General features: G+C 35.1%; 1 pseudogene; it reads right to left on the bottom strand.

Annotated features, from left to right (window-relative positions):
* Positions 1-6,728: 6,728 nt before the first annotated feature.
* Positions 6,729-9,157, bottom strand: LOC141398501 (tubulin alpha-1 chain-like; annotated as a pseudogene).
* Between the last annotated feature and the right edge of the window lie 7,921 nt (positions 9,158-17,078).

Here is a 17,078-nt window from a genome sequence, read left to right as displayed (position 1 = left end):
TTTAGAAGATTTGAGAAATTTTGATTTATGATCATTAGAAACTAATGAAAATACACTTCTCCAAGTGATACCAGTCGTGAAATTAAATACGCAGCCCATTTAATGATGGAATAATAGAGAAGGGGAACGGGCAGGTAGTAGGCAGCGACCACCCCTCTGATGGAACGTTCACAGTTCATTTTCAAATCCTATTAATGTCGCGGTTTCAAATGAATACATTTCCACCAGTTCGGACAGGTTTTGTGGTCAAGGATATTGCGGTTTTGTCTGCAAGAATTACAGATAATAAGTCTGTGGTTATGTATGAGAAAATGGTTCAATTTAGGGGTGATATTCAAAAATTTTCTGGATAGAGTTAAAGTCGATGCCAGACGAATTCACATCTACAAAAGATATATTTGTTAGGATTGAGTGTAATTATGTTAAAGTACAAAGTAATCAAAATACAAGTCGAACGAATGAACACATACATGTTTATACCCTACACATTATGAAGGAGGGTATAAAAGGTGTAAAACTCAAATATGAAAAAAGATAAAAGTAAGTAGTTTCATTTTCCACAAAGTTCACAAGAAAAATTCATTGTAAGAACGAACTTATCAACGCATTTCTGGAAACATCATAAATTATCTTTTTTTTAATTTCAAAAATTGTTTGTGCCGAAATAATTTTCAGTGAGAGTGAGCGGTGTTAAAAATCAAAATAAATTATTAAAAAATTAGTTTCAAGTTATGATTCGTTGCGATAAATTAAGCATATTTTTTCTCGAGCTACATAAGTACATATGTATATTAAATTCATAAATATTTGATATTTGGGTGGTAAAATTTTGAACTGATGTTCCTGATAATTTGCAATTTGTACTTTGAGTGACCAGATAAATTCTGCTGGTAGAAACTCTTCGTTCCAAAAGTTATCAACATAGCTCAAGGTTATGGTTTAGATCATAAAACTCCCTACTAACCCATTAGTTTAACAAGGGCATAACAACTAGTTATTCTCTGGCCACTATGGGTTGAAAAATAATCTAAACAAAATCTATTTTTAAAACAGTTGAGGTGGAATTTGTTTTCAATTTCAACACACTTCATATTTTAAATATATTATTATTTTATGTTACTCTCTGCTGGATTTGATCATGCGAACTTCTGATTTGTAGCGGAACACATTATACAATGTGCTACGGGTAGTTGGGGGTTGTTAAAATACTTACATGTGCATTACCCCCTGCTTTTTTTAATTTTTAACAATTTTTTTTAACAAAAACTCACTTGCTGACGGCGTGCGTTGAACACACAACCCTAGGAGGATTTGTAGTCCGACGCACACATGCTCTGTGACATCGTACTCATTGCTAAGTAAGTAGTGAAGTAAGTACTTTTACCTTGATACATTACATTGTAATGGTTTATATAATGGCTAAATGAATTTTTGCTGGGACAGTACTTTCAGTATTGATTTAAAGTATGATCCTGTGGCTTCCTTGAGTCTATTTGTAAATTGAAGTCATCATGAAGCTCCTGGTAACGTTCAATTTCCTGACATTGTTTAAGTGCTCATTTTTTGCAATGCGTATTGCCGATTGTGTTTCTCGATTAAAAAGCCGTTTACATTAGAGCTTTTTGCCAGGTTATCCTTCTTTATGAAGATTGTATGTATTTAACATTTGAAAGCCAGTGGGTCTATTAAATCCGCTTATATGCAAACTCACTACAAGTTGAAGAAAGTTATGCATATTCATAATTGCTGGAATTTTTTGATGCCAATTATTAAAAGTTGAAAAATCGGTTTTTGCTTAACAGCTGGACAAATTGCATACAGTCCAAAGTCAGGAACGAGCATGAAATGTTCAAAGTTTCACTTTTTAACAGTATCGCCGTAATTGTGAGATACAATCTTTGTGTAATTGAATTCATATCATATGAACTAAAATGGAATTAACAAAAGAGAAACAGTGTTGATCATAAATAAACAACATAAACTTGCATGACGGGAAAATATACTTATATGTACACTTTAGTATACTTTAATGGAATTTGTGGCTTTGTACGGTATGCTTTACTCATTCTATAAATGAAAGCATTATATTGCCGAAAGGACTAAAATTTTTGGAGAAATAGGCACGTGAATGCAAGTATATGTAATAACGTTATTGTAGAGATATGTATGTATATATATATATATATATTCGACAAAAATCTATTCAAAAATGTCACAGTTGTTGTTCTGGTTGTTGCACACAGTTCGTAAAGAGTACATATTTTCGCATATTAATGTATGTGATGCTGCCCAGCAAAATTTGACGGAAGGGGTTCTTTGCGATGACGTGATTTCATGTCATCTTTTGCATTGGTTCAAAGGAAGTCGTGGAAGATCCGATCTTTTCATTAGGATTTGAACCAATGCAAAGGAAGTCGTGAATGATCCGATCTTTTCATCAGCATTTGTACCCATTCCATCGATCCAATAGAGATGATGTTTGTGTTTTTATTTACACACCTGTTTATTTTCATTTTGGTATGTTCCAGTACTGCAAAAATCTACTAATTTTTACTATTTTTTCCGATAACATAAAGGAAAAATTGTTACGTTGTAAAAATAAGTAGATTCTTGCAGTTTCTGGAACAGACCAATGTTGTTAGAACTGTCGTCGTGATGTTGACTTACATTTCCTGCATATCAAACAACTAAAACTTCTAAACAATTGATATTATATGAAGTCCCAACCATCGAGATAAAAATAGAATCGGACTGCACACATTGCTATTTTAAAAGTTCCCTTGTCTGTTCTAAATCTGACATAGAATGAAATCAATCAAATCTCGCTTCTTGGAATTTGAAAAAAAAGTCCGAAACGAAAAGGAACAAGAATCTGAAAAGAAAGAAGAAACTACTTTTGGAAAGAAACAATTAAAAATAAATTAATTAAACATAAATGGTATTTTCCATAAAAAGTCTCTCCTCCCCGTTCGTTACATTTTGTTCTTAGAGATCCCTAAAGCAAGCCGGGTTGTAGATCCCTACATATTTCCGTCACTAAACAAAAGAGTATAAATTACCAAAATGTTGTTATAAAATAACAAAATTATAAAATAAAAGTAATTTACGAAATAAAAATACTTAAAGGAGTGCATTTGGAGTCCATGTCGAAATCTGAACTGGTGATGGGAAGATAATTGAAAAAACCTTTTGTAAGATGAAAGAATATCAGTTGCGGAGAACGGAGGAAGTAATCTTTTGCGTTGCAGCGGTGGTGATTACATTGCAATTTTGGATGTAAACTTTTGAAAAACTAAACTGAAAAATTAATTGTAGTTATTTCATGAATTCGTTTGAATTAATAAAGAGTTTTGTTTTTCATGAAAACCATATTTCAATACAGCATTTCCATTTTCCAAACAATACATGAAAATTTCATGCCAAGGGGTTGGTGAAAATGACATGCCAAAGCATTGGTTAAAATGACATGTCAAAGCATGGGTGAAAATGACGTGTCAAAGCATTGGTGAAAATGACATGTCAAATCATTGGTGGAAATGACATGCCAAAGCATTGGTGGAAATGACATGTCAACGCATTGGTTGAAATGACATGCTTAGGATCCAGAAAAGAACGTCATCTTTTGGGGTCCACGCTCATATAAAATTCATCGATGAAGATGCTAAAAAGATGACATGCTAGATCACTTGCACCCATGATTGAATGTCATCTTTGGCATCGAACATTTTGCTGGGTGATTGTACAACATTTGAGGCATTAAGGGGCGGTGGTCTCTATCACGAAAAATGAACAAGAAAACACTGCTTATCCCTCAAAACAAGGTTTTTATTTCATCCTCGAACAACCACATTCCTTTTTTAACAAAGAGCCCCAAGCAAATATTGCATTATGTACAAATCTTTTTCTCCATTTTCGTGCATCTTTCTAGTATTTTTTGCCTTGTTGGCATGTTGGACGGGAAAAGAGTAAACGACTGACTAACTCCGACAACATTCAGTAAGTGAGTGCGTTTTCTTCAAATCTGTTAAAAAATATGTTATCCATTATAAGGATAATCTTACACAAAGACGACATATTCTTTTGAAAAGTGTCGACTACTATAATGTGCGAATGCACCCTGCGAGAAAACTAAAATACACAATTTATCCTCCAAGTTGCAAAAAATTAAGCTAGTACTAGTTATTGATAAAATTGAAGAGCAGTTTGAAAAAATTGAAGAAGAATTTGTTGTCGCCAATAGGCACTATTAAATTTTGAATTATTTATTACAAGGTTTTATAGAATTTGAGTCTCTTAAGAACTTAAACTCCAGTATCAAAATTAACTAATACTGTTTTTACATTGGTTACAGTAACACCTTATTCAAATGTCATTTCTTGTATGTAATTAACAAAACGCATATGTATGGGTTAATAAACCATATACCTATACTCATATGACATTGTTCATTGCAAAAGAGAAAATGCTACCGACTCACAGTGGATCCCACCCATTGGCCAAAAATAAAAAAATGAATGTCAAAATTTTGGTACAACATCTGGCAACTCTGACAGCTATGACATGGACCTTTTGAAAAAATATATTAATTTTTGTTTCATTCGAACGCGATCTTCTTAAGAATAGCTTCAAAATTCGGAACATTTGACTAATATTTTTTGTTGTGAGTACAACCTATATTTTAAGTGCAAGTAAATATATTTAAAATACCGCGAAACTAATACATAGAGCAAAATATTATAGTGGATTTTGAAGGGGGTGGTAATAGCTTAATTTTCATTAAAAAATAGTGTTTTAGCGTGTTGTGGAATTCTAATTAGCTGCATATTTTCATAGTGTATTTTGTAATGCCAATTCGATCATATACTTAAATTTGACATAAGGTTTTAGTCATGATGCCCACCAGTGCCCACCTCGGGAATAATTTTCCAAAGTAGTTCATAGTTTTAAGATTATTCAGTATTAAAATCAGCTGCCATCTAGTGCCAGACTATAAATGGTGGGACGCTGACTAAAGCTGCCATAGAATAGGGTTTCTATGGATATATTAGCGTATAATACTGTTATCTGACCACGTACATTAACATAATTGGTAGCAGTGGCAAGACGAAGAAATCTTCTTCCAAATTTGTCTTACGTTGGCGGTGCGTGCCTTCCAGGATCTATATAAGATCTATATTTAAAATTTTACCAATTTTCAGACAAAAATTTTGATTTTTTTAATCCGCTAAATTGGTTGGATTTTATGTTATTTTCGAGATTGTTTTGTTTCCCCAAGGCTATTTTTGCATCATAAGATAATCGGCATAACAGCATAAAAAAATTCTTACCATATACCCCCTCCAGAGGGGAATGGGGGGAGAATGTTACGCTCGTGGTTTCTTAAAACACTCTTCGCAGCAGCACAAAGCTGTAACCAGCGCATTAGCTTGATATTTACACGGGAAATATTTTTGGCCAGTTTCTCCATACAAGTGGATCCACTGTGCGACTAGTAAAACATTTCTATGTCCTTAAAATTTTCCCTAATACACACAGAAAATATATTTTTCTTTTAATCATTTCTCCTTCCTTTCTTCAATTTTTCCATTTTTCCAAAAAGTATTGTCACTCCAGAATAATAGTTCCTGAAATTTTTGATTTGGTTGTATATAATTCTCATATGGACTTTTCAAATAACTAATATTAAATGCTATAAGTTATCTTTATATATAAAAGGAAATGGTGTTAGAACGCCAACCATCAATATGCTTCTTTCTCTGTGAGACCCCCCTCAACCTCAAAATTTCGTGATTTTGGGGTTGTGATTGCACAACAAATGGAAAAAGGGATGCATTGCCGACTATTGCGATATCTCTGTTGTTTGACCACCTGTGATAACCTACTTCACATCGTTGTAAAGGCGATATTTTCTGCTTTCCTTGCCAGGTTTTGCTTTCGATATAGGTCTTACAGAAGAGATATTCGCTTTGAAATAACACGTTTGCCTTTTCTTCAAATAAGTATTTTCACATTCCGACCCCTGAATATTCGACCATTACCAAAATCAATAGGGTTTTTCCTCTGTGGGACCCCCATAAACCCCGAAAATTTCATGGGATGCATTACCGACTATTGCTATATCTCCGTTATTTGGCCACCTACGCCAACTTACTTTGCATCATTGTAAAGATGGGATATTATACTTTCATAGACATTCTTTGCTTTTGAAAGCTCCCCATCCAAAGATGATGGTTCTGTCTTCAATATTTCAACGCCAAATAACCCGAAATTATGCAATGGAATACGTAAGCAAAAGCGATTGAATGCGATGGAATTCTCAAAGGGAGGAACTTCTCATACCAAGAACTCTGATGATCCAAATCGATCTTTCATTTAAGTTCAATTTACTATTGCCCATAACAATCAATACATTTTAGCGTTGATCTATCTCACACCTGTTTGTAATTAGTAAGCTGCTTATCAAAGCCACTCCACAGGCGATATGTCCGATGAGCCGCTACCGAGGGCGAAACCGTCCACATAATAGTGGTTGTGTAGGTTCGAATCTTCGGCTCTCCTTTTTCACTTGCAAATAATCATCGGTCATTAAGCTCGACTCCAATGAGAAATTAATTAAAACAAATATTTTTTTGTTTGAAATTGTCTTGTTTTTAAAAAATATTTTCAGCTGAGGTTATAATCTTCAAGGGACTTCTTCAATATATTGGTTTCTGGACTGGCTGCTTTATTTAATATTCATCAGCACCCTCACCTTCGTTATCACCGCAATACATAACGACTTCCTCGTAATCCTTTTCGGGTGCAGCCAAATCTTCAAGGGCTTCAAGGAATTCACATTCTTCCATACATCAAATCGAACTTATGATCGAGACGAGCCCAAGCTTCGGCGATGGCAGTGGTGTTGGACAACATGCAGACGGCACGTGGTACCGTTGCCAAATCACCACAAGAACAGTGTGTGGTTGATAGTTAATACCGACTTTGAAACCAGATTTCGGCAAAGGACAATTGTTCGTGGTAGACTTTTTCGGCCGAGGTGACGGGGGTATAGGTGACCAAGGGGAAATTGATACGTGGGTAGAGCACCAAATTAGTTTGGAATTCAGTCAAATCAAAAACTTTGAGGGCACCATCGAAACGCAACGGAGCAGTGATGGAGTCGCAGTCAGAGTGTTCCAAGGTAGTGTGGGCGATCAAGATGGAGTTGTAGGGTTCAACCACAGCAGTCGAGACTTGGGGAGCTGGATAGATGGTGAACTCCAATTTGGCTTTCTTGCCATAATCGTCCGACAAACGTTCCGCCAACAAGAAGTTAAACACGGAACCACAACCGAACGAGTGGATCAAGAAACATTGGAGACCATTGATCAACTAATTTGCGGATACGTTCCAAGACTAAGTCGACAATTTCCTTGCCAATAGTGTAGTGACAACGAGCGTAGTTGTTGGCAGCATCAGGAGCAGCCAGCTATGAAGCTTACCAAACTATGATATCGAATGAGGGTTTTTGTTACTTTCTTCAAATATGGCTAAAATTGTCTAAGTCTGGAGTTTCCCCCATTGGCTTAACTTCATCACTTTCCTCTTTGCAGAGAAAAATGTTTACAAAACGCACTGACAGCTTGCAAAATTTACTGATCGCTACCAATATCATGATTTCATCCCGGCGAAGGGAATTATCAATTGGCTTTTCAGTTTTTGAAATTATGATTTTTTTAGTGAAAACCTGAACTCTTTAAGCATCGAGTATTCTCATGTTAATGAGAATGATGCTCACTTTTCGGCTTTCCCAAAAAACACCAGAACAAAATATTTGCAAGCTGACAGCACGATTCAACTAAGAAATCATCGATTTCTGTTAAGTTGAAATAACATCAACACAGTTACCTGTGAGTATGTCGTTGGAATTTTATTTACAAAATTCCGCTTTGCGCGAGCCTTCGCTGTTTTTTGTTTGTTTTGTTTTAGTTGAAGATTCAATCATATGATTGTCTAAGTCTGGAGTTTCCCCCATTGGCTTAACTTCATCACTTTCCTCTTTGCTGGCTAAAATTTGTACAAAGAAGTTTTCATAACCCAATTGAAACTTGAAAATTCAAAATTCTCATTTTGAGGTGCAATTGTGCATTCATTAAAATGTACATTTGTTGACGTTACCACACTTTTAATATTTCCTATAAAAGTATACTGTTACATTTTCCCATACATATAGTAAATAAAATCGCAATACACAACGTCGGCGCAGCACAGTGCGAAATATGGGAACTTTAGTGGAACTTTACTCAAAAATTAAAGTACATAAAACTAATGACATTCTTGTTGAATTCGATTGCTAAGTATGACTAATGCTTCATATTCAGTTTTGCGATTTACCCCGCGAAACAACTAGAAATGCACTTAAAAGATGCACTTTTGTTTTACAATATTTATTTTCTTAAAAAATTGCTTCTAGCTTTGCTTAAGTAACATAGTGATACAAACAAATTGTACGTTAGTTGACTATAGTTTTCGTTGCTGTTATAATTCTCGACAATTTTTTGATTTGTAATACCTAATTTATATATATATATATATATATATATATATATATATATATATATATATATATATATATATATATAAATTTTAAAGTAAACAAACTAGGTTGGTGATAATTACCTAACACCATTTAATTATCCCAAATGGGGTGCCCCCCTTTTTTGGGGATATAACAAAAGGAGAAAATACGTTGCTAATATTTCGCAAAACGGCTTTCTACCTACGGAGAACATAAAATACCAAAATGCAAACAAATAGATTGGTAAATGTGCTTGGAATCTTTAAAATATGTTATATTGGCCGGTACCGATCAATGGGGGCTATACCTATACGAGAACAGATATTGACAATATTTTGTACATATCGCACCTGTTCAACAAAAGGGTAGCAACTCAAAATTTTGAAATTTTCAATTTTTAATAAAAAACGATAGATAATGATCAACTCCATCCACTGTAAAAATTTCCCATTGTTTTCTCTACTCTTTCGTCAAAAACTACTGTAACGTGACAATGTGTTCACGTACATAATACAACAACTACTACAAAGAAACCCCTTTACAGTCATTGGTAAACAGCGCTTTGACAACACTCCACCATACATTGTCTCTACGTGGCATTGTCTCTTAGTGGTATAACAGGCCACACACTGGAAAATTTAATTCCAGTTTATTTTTGCAACCATCGTAGTCAGTGCTTAGGGCGAATAATTCGCATTCACCTCATGCCTCGAGTCACTCATATATTTCAGAGTTGGTTGCTGATGGCGAGCTGGCTACTGCAGGGAGTTAGCTACACGGGTTGGAACTAAATACTGTTCTGAATCCGCCAACGTACACCTTGGTGTTACCGAGTTGGGAATACTTTTTGGCAGCTACCCATTAAATTGTGGTAGCTACTAAATTGCACTGGGCCTTCGGGTTTTTCAGTTCTACAGGGCCTTCGGGTCATCTGTTCCATTCGGCACTGGACCTTCGGGTTTCTCAGTTCTACAGGGCCTTCGGGTCATCTGTTCCATTCGGCACTGGACCTTCGGGTTTTTCAGTTCTACAGGGCTCTTGAGTCATCTGTTCCATTCGGCACTTTACCTTCGGGTTTTCAGTTCTACAGGGCCTTCGGGTCATCTGTTCCACTCTTTGGGTAATAGTAGTACATTGTAGAAACTAGACCGTAGTCCTAGACTAACACCCGAGCGACGAATTTATCGCGTCAATATACGAACGCCGTACATATCGCCTCCCGAACACCGATACCCGAGCATCAACACCCGAAGCCGTGTTCCCGAACATCAACAGCCGAACGCCGAAGCCATCGTGTTCCGAACATCAACAGCCGAACGCCGAAGCCATCGTGTTCCCGATCATCTGCAGCCGAACACCGAATACATCGTCTCCCCGATCATCTGCAGCCGAACACCGAATTCATCGTCTCCCGATCATCTGCAGCCGAAACCCGAATACATCATCTTCCCGATCATCTGCAGCCGAACACCGAATTCATCGTCTTCCCGATCATCTGCAGCCGAACACCGAATTCATCGTCTTCCCGATCATCTGCAACCGGACGCCGAATTCATCATCTTCCCGATCGTCTGCAGCCGAACACCGAATTCATCGTCTTCCCGATCATCTGCAGCCGAACACCGAATTCATCGTCCTCCCGATCATCTGCAGCCGAACACCGAATTCATCGTCTTCCCGATCATCTGCAGCCGAACACCGAATTCATCGTCTTCCCGATCATCTGCAGCCGAACGCCGAATTCATCGTCTTCCCGATCATCTGCAGCCTAACACCGAATTCATCGTCTTCCCGACCATCTGCAGCCGAACAACGAATACATCGTCTTCCAGATCATCTACAGACGAATACCGAATACATCATTCACACCCGAACACAAACAACACCGTTTTCCCCGAAGACTAACCCGCTTCACAACACGAGCTCCTCAGCTGCCAAACCCCAGCGAGTCTGCATAATACTTAATCAAACTATTAATCCAAATATATACCCATTGAATTCATTCTTATCGCATTTAAACACAAGTAGATTGTAAATTAGTATTTAATCAATAAATCCCCGATTTAGCCCCCAGGAAAGGGAGAATACTAGTCCTTTCATTTCGTAAGGTTTAGTGGGTCCTTATGGAGACCTTGGACGCGACTGAGATTACCCCAGCCGACGAGAAAACCACGTTACACTACCGTTGTTCCACTCTTCGTGTCCTCAGAGTTACTAGTTAAGTATGAACAGGTTTTTGTCTCTACTGAAAAGTAAGAAATTTTGAAATTTTTCCTCTGAAACCCCAATATACCAATTTGCAGCAAAATCGGCTGAAAAATGAACCTAATACGTAAAAACGGTCACCACCAATATGTGATGTGGTATTTATCCACACACGACCCTCAACTATAAGAAACATTTTTGGAAAATTTTAGTAACCTACGTTATGAGTAAAGTTCCACTAAAGTGCCCATATTTCGCACTGTGCGCCGTGCTTAAATATTCCATAAGCTATTTTGAGGTAAACTCTTTTAAAATGTTTTGCATGTTTTCTTCTATTTACCTTAGCTTTTATACAGATATTCAAGTGCGGATTACAATAGACGTCCAAATATAGGATATTGGGATAATTGACGACTTGTTTACTAGCTGAACCCGGTGCGCTTTGCTACCCCGACTAAGGTAAAATAAAATGCTATAATTATATAAAATGTTTTAATATTTTAACGTATACATATAGGAGATATGAAGGCGTTATCTACCCATTTAGGGCTGTTATGGAGCTAATATGGTATTTTTGTATGTTTCAGAAGGTAACGCTCCTCCCAAAGCCTCTTCGACTATAAGTGTTCCTATGTAGGTTATATACTCTTACACTATTAATTACTCTTTATTTCTACAGATTGGATTTGGAGTGAATTAAATTAGGAAAAGAACTAGGTTTGAGAACCTTACGTTTGATGATAGTTGTAATTTATTTTATACATCCGACTTATTTTTTCCAAGTCATATACGTATTAACCTATTGCGATATCTTAAATTACTAATAGGATAACTTCCACTTGTATTTATAATTTGTACTCCAATAATGATTTAGATATATCATAATAAAAAATTCCTCTTAAGAAGTCTCACATTCCAAGTTTCATTGAAATTGAATATACATAGCGTGTTTAGTGCATAAAATGCACGAAATCGGGCGAAAATATATATGGGAGCTATATTCAAATCTGAACCAATTTTGATAAATTTTGGCACATTTATTTCTAGACGAGATTCCGTCACACATTCCAAATTTCAACGAAATTGGACATATATAGCGTGTTTGGTGCATAAAATACGGGAAATCGGCCGAAAATATATATAGGAGCAATATCCAAATCTGAACCGATTTCGATATAATTTGGCACATTTGTTTCTAGAACAAATTCCATCACACATTCTAAATTCTATTGAAATTGGACATAAATAGCGTGTTTAGTGCCTAAAAAAGGGAGTCTACCGAAAATATATGTATATGGGAGCTATATCCAAATATGAACCGATCTAAAGATATTTGAATACAAAATCTAAATTTTTTGGAGGTATCTCCGGTTTTGATTTAGATCAACGCGGAATTTCAAAAAATGATATAGCCTATTTTCATTCCAGACGATGCAGCAATATACCCTTAAAACTTCAGGAAGATCTGTTCAGCGGTTTTTGAGTCTATAAGGCACAAACAAAAAAAAAAACGCACAAACAAACATTTTTCTATTTCATATTTATAGATACTTGACCGCAGTCGACAACATATCAGATGCTCTACCTTGATTGTCAGTTTTTTCCTTGGAAGCAGAAGATACCCACTACAATAAGCGGGTATTGCGATATCTTCGCTATGTGGTCAAATACTCCATCCTACACTTCATCATTACAATGATGAAATTTGTTTTTTTGTTTTGGAATAATGGAAACTGATATATTCGCATAAGAATAAAGTGCCCAGTGGAACTCTACTCATAACTTTTGATGCAAAGGACGTAGGTCACTAAAATTTTCCAAAAACGTTTCTTATATTTGTGGGTGGTATGAGGAAAAATGGACCACATAGATCCGCGGTTTCCTATAGCCCCCATGTATCGGTGGTGACCATTTTTAGATATTTGGTTTATTTTTCAACCGATATTGCTGCATATTGGTATATTGGGGTTTCAGTGGACGGGGAACATGTGAACAAAATATTGTCAATATCTGTTCGCGTATTGGTATAGGCCCCATTGAGCGGTACCAGCCAATATAACATATTTTACAGATTCCAAGCACATTTACCAATCTATTTGTTTGCATTCTGGCATTTTATGTTCTCCGTAGGTAGAAACCCGTTTTGCGAAATATTAGCAACGTATTTCCTCGTTTTGCTATAGCCCCAATATGAAGAGGCACCCCATTTGGGATATTTAAATGGTGTTAGGCAATTAAACAATTCAAAAAACAATTCAGAGCATAGATCCTTGCTTTGGTGCCTCCCCCCAAGTATCCAAATACATTAGTAAATGAAAATAAAAAAAAAATTGAGATTTTTTATTTTTAGTATAGTGTCATTGATATAACATAAATTTTACAAATTGAACGTTTCGACTGAGGATATATTTATCTTATTACACGGTTCTGCAAATGAGTATATCACCTAAAAGCGTCTGGTGCAACTATGCTTTGACTTAGGTACTTAACGATGTCCTGAGAAAACTGCTCAAATTTGGCATTTTTTTATAAAATGTGAATGAAATTCGCAATAATAGTCATACAACTATTAAAAGCAAAATTTGTTGGTATTGGTGAACCCAGTTTGGGATAAACGAAACCAACATTGACGTTAAATGCCGGTCCTTCTATCAAATTTTCAAAAATATAGATATAAGAATATTCCAATGACTTTCTGAAAAAGTCGCATATCTCTCAAACCTGCAGCTAATTTTTGGTTTGTCCATAGAAAAATATCCTACCTCTCAGAAAATGTGCGATTTTTTCTGCAATTCACCAAAATTCTTAAAAAAACCTCCAAAACTTATAAAAAAATAATTTAGTAGACTTAAAAAAAAACACATTTTTGGGGAACGAATAGCAACCAAACTAAATTAGATATTACAACTCTATAAACGCCAAATAATTAAAAAATTGTCAAGAATTATAATACCGACAAAAAATATAGTCAATTAACTAACCATTTGTTTGTATAATTCTATTACTTAAGCAAAGCTAGAAGAATTTTTTAAGGCAAATAAATATTGTGAAACAAAAATAACAAAAAACTTGTTAGTTCTATGTACTTTAATTTTTGTGTAAAGTTTCACTAATGTTCCCATATTTCGCACTGTGCATTGTTCTGATTTTTTCTTGGTACACAGCACTCCACATGCCTCAAAATGGTTTCACTAAATGATGTGGCTTGTCGCCAAAACGGTTTTGATATTAAACAATCCAATATAGTGAGCACACATTATAGTTTGTATGCAGGCATTTATATATAAAAATAGGAGAATATAAATGTATAACAAACAATACCGTCTTATAAATCGTATGTATTTAAATAAATCAGTCGACGTGGGTGGTATTGTGTTTTCAGTTATGGAGATCGTAATTTATTGTTCCCAAAGCCTCGTCACTCACCACTATTCAGTATATGCTTTCGAGAATCATTGATGTCTATGGATTTTAAACATTCTGTCCTTGAACTGATATACATACTAATGCTCCATTAGTGTACATCAATTCATATTGCCTGAATCATACGGAACTTACTTTTTATCGTCGGGTCTGAACGGCGAGTCTTACGACACCACTTATAGAGAAGTTTTTCAGGGTTAAAATACAGTCGAAATCGCTTATAACGTCGTCGTTTATAACGTCATATCGCTTATAACGACGAAATCCGAAAGTCCCGAATTTCTGCCCTTTATATTCTACACAAATAACTATCGCGTATAGCGTCTTCGCTTATAACGTCATATCGGTTGTAACGTCGTTTTTTTTTTTGTGAAATATTTGAATTTTGTTATCGGTTATAACGTCGAACTATACAAAGAAACAATTTTTCTACAATTTTTTTGTTGTATCTTATTTTTTCAAACTCAAACGACAAGAAAATACTAAACATATTCAAAACATGTTCGATGGTGGGATTGGACAACTGAATTACGACATGTAGGCGGTGTCAAGTCAATTAAGCTTGAATTTTTGCCACCCATTGGTTTTACAACCCATGGACTAAGGTGTAAAAACATCATTAAAATCGCATTGCCGGAAACCGTTAGTGCCAGAGGCGTGTTTAGCTGTGGAAACTATTCTAAAATGTATTTATGTACTCAGAAGATGTTGCAAGCAAAGAATGTGTTTTGGAAACCCTTTCAAAACTCAGAGCTGTGTTAAATTTAAAACTTATGTTGAAATTCAAAACCCCAAACTATAATAACAGACCATTTTATATAGAACCATATCCTATATTAACGTAATATATCTGCTGCAGAATTAATTTAATATCGTAATTTTTATTATTTTGTTTTTAAGACATTTGAATTGAATTTTATATCTACTTAATAAAACAACGTAGTTATACCCAAAAGTCGCTATACTTACTATAATATCACCTCTTTTATAAATATCGTTTATAACGACTATCGCTTATAGCGTCCGATTTTGGCCAGTCCTTGACCGACGTTATAAGCGATTTCGACTGTACTCAGTAATGTAAGCCAACAGTACGATGAGGGAAATTGTTGCTATTGTTGGGCTGGAACCGCAGACCTTCTGAGGGCAAGGCGGACGTGCATACCTCCCCTTGAGCTGATTATATAAAAAATAAAGGCGCAGTAGATATATATCAGTATATTTACGGAGGGAATCTAGCTGCATGAATTAGTATAATATACGTACATACATATGTATATACATATATATGTTCAATACATATCGCTCCTTTACTCAAAGAGTGACATAAGTCAAAAAATTAGTTTTTACTTTATCATGTGTCAAACTTTCATGCTCATATATCAGGAAAAATGTCTAAAATTGTCTTTTCCATTTCAAAAAAATCAAAAACAATTTTTGATACTACATCAATGATTTTTGGTACATAGATGAAGAAAAAAATCAGCATTCCAAATCTGTTTTCGTTACTAACTTTGATCGTTGCGCGCAAAAGATATGACCGTTTTAATTATGATAATTAGAAAAAATTCTAAAAAAATTGCGACTTTATATAGTTAGCTGTTATATCCTATTATCGTTAACTGAATTCGTAACCTTTGCGATGATGCAAAAAATAATCGCGAAGTCTCAATGGATTCGCGAAAAATCAAATTTGTTAAATAATTTCACGTATTTAAAAACATATTTTTGAAACAATAGCGCTCATAGTTACGAAAAATATATAAAAAAATTATAACAGCATCCAGACATTTTGAGGAATAAAATGAAACCTAAGTTGTGAAGGTTGGAGCTATAGTATTCATGTTATTTGCAAAAATACGAAAAAAATATTACGAAAAAATTAAAATCATATTATTCTAATTTTATTTTTTTATGGCTTTATAGGAAAAGTTAGAGAAAAAATGTTTGAGTCCTTCGGCATTTTCGTCAAAATTGCACGCAATAATGATGATATTCCGTTGTAACAAATTGTTCGCTTATAGTTTTCCTATTGGATAATATTATTAGAACCTTATATTAAATCACAAGGACTTCCAATTGTGGCATAACGTTAAAATAATGTTATATTGAATATTACAACATTTCAGACGCATATAAACCGCGTAATTATGAAAATGACATGATGCGCATCCGATTTTCCAACACAGCGAATCAATCCCTCTTTTTTGATGTACAGTTTGTCAAATTCTATTTGGCGGCCACGATGTAGCATCTGCTGCATATTAGGGTGCAAAATACTGTAAAATGGTCATAATTTCCGCGAAGTTCATTTACATTTTATGCGCATCCGATTTCAATAATCACCATTAAAAAATACATCATTCTATGCCGTTTTAATGCGATCCATCAAGAACCGTGGATGTAGCATCGCACTCAATTTTTAGAAAAAATCTATTATATCTCTGGATTTACGAGAGTTTTTAAATATCTGTTTTCGCACAGTTTAAACACGCGTATCGATCTATTTATTTAAGTAGAACTGACACATCCAAAACGCGTTTTAATATGCGATATTTTCAAAATAATTTTTTGCAAATTTTCGAAATTTGAGGGGTATCATATCCGCCGATCTAGTGGGTGGATTTTTACGCGTCGTGGCTTGTTAGATTCAGAACGTAAAAAAAACTAAATTTACGCGGGTTTCCACGAAAATCGAATGACGTTTGTAAATTTTAAACCAAAAAAATAGGTTTTTGAGAAAAATTTACGTACAAAAATTTCGTGTTTAGGCGCAGATTACTGTGATCCTGTGAGGGCTACACCCTCATGTTATAGATTAAAAAATGCGAAATCGCGAGTACTACAATCCAATAATAAGCTTTTAGGGAAACCCCGCTGCGCGTCCCGATTA

Source organism: Musca autumnalis, unplaced genomic scaffold (assembly GCF_047663935.1).
Source record: "Musca autumnalis isolate F117 unplaced genomic scaffold, ASM4766393v1 scaffold_3, whole genome shotgun sequence".
In the NCBI taxonomy this organism is placed as follows: domain Eukaryota; kingdom Metazoa; phylum Arthropoda; class Insecta; order Diptera; family Muscidae; genus Musca; species Musca autumnalis.
Note: the sequence above shows the minus strand (reverse complement) of the source record. Positions and strands in the feature narration are given on the sequence as shown.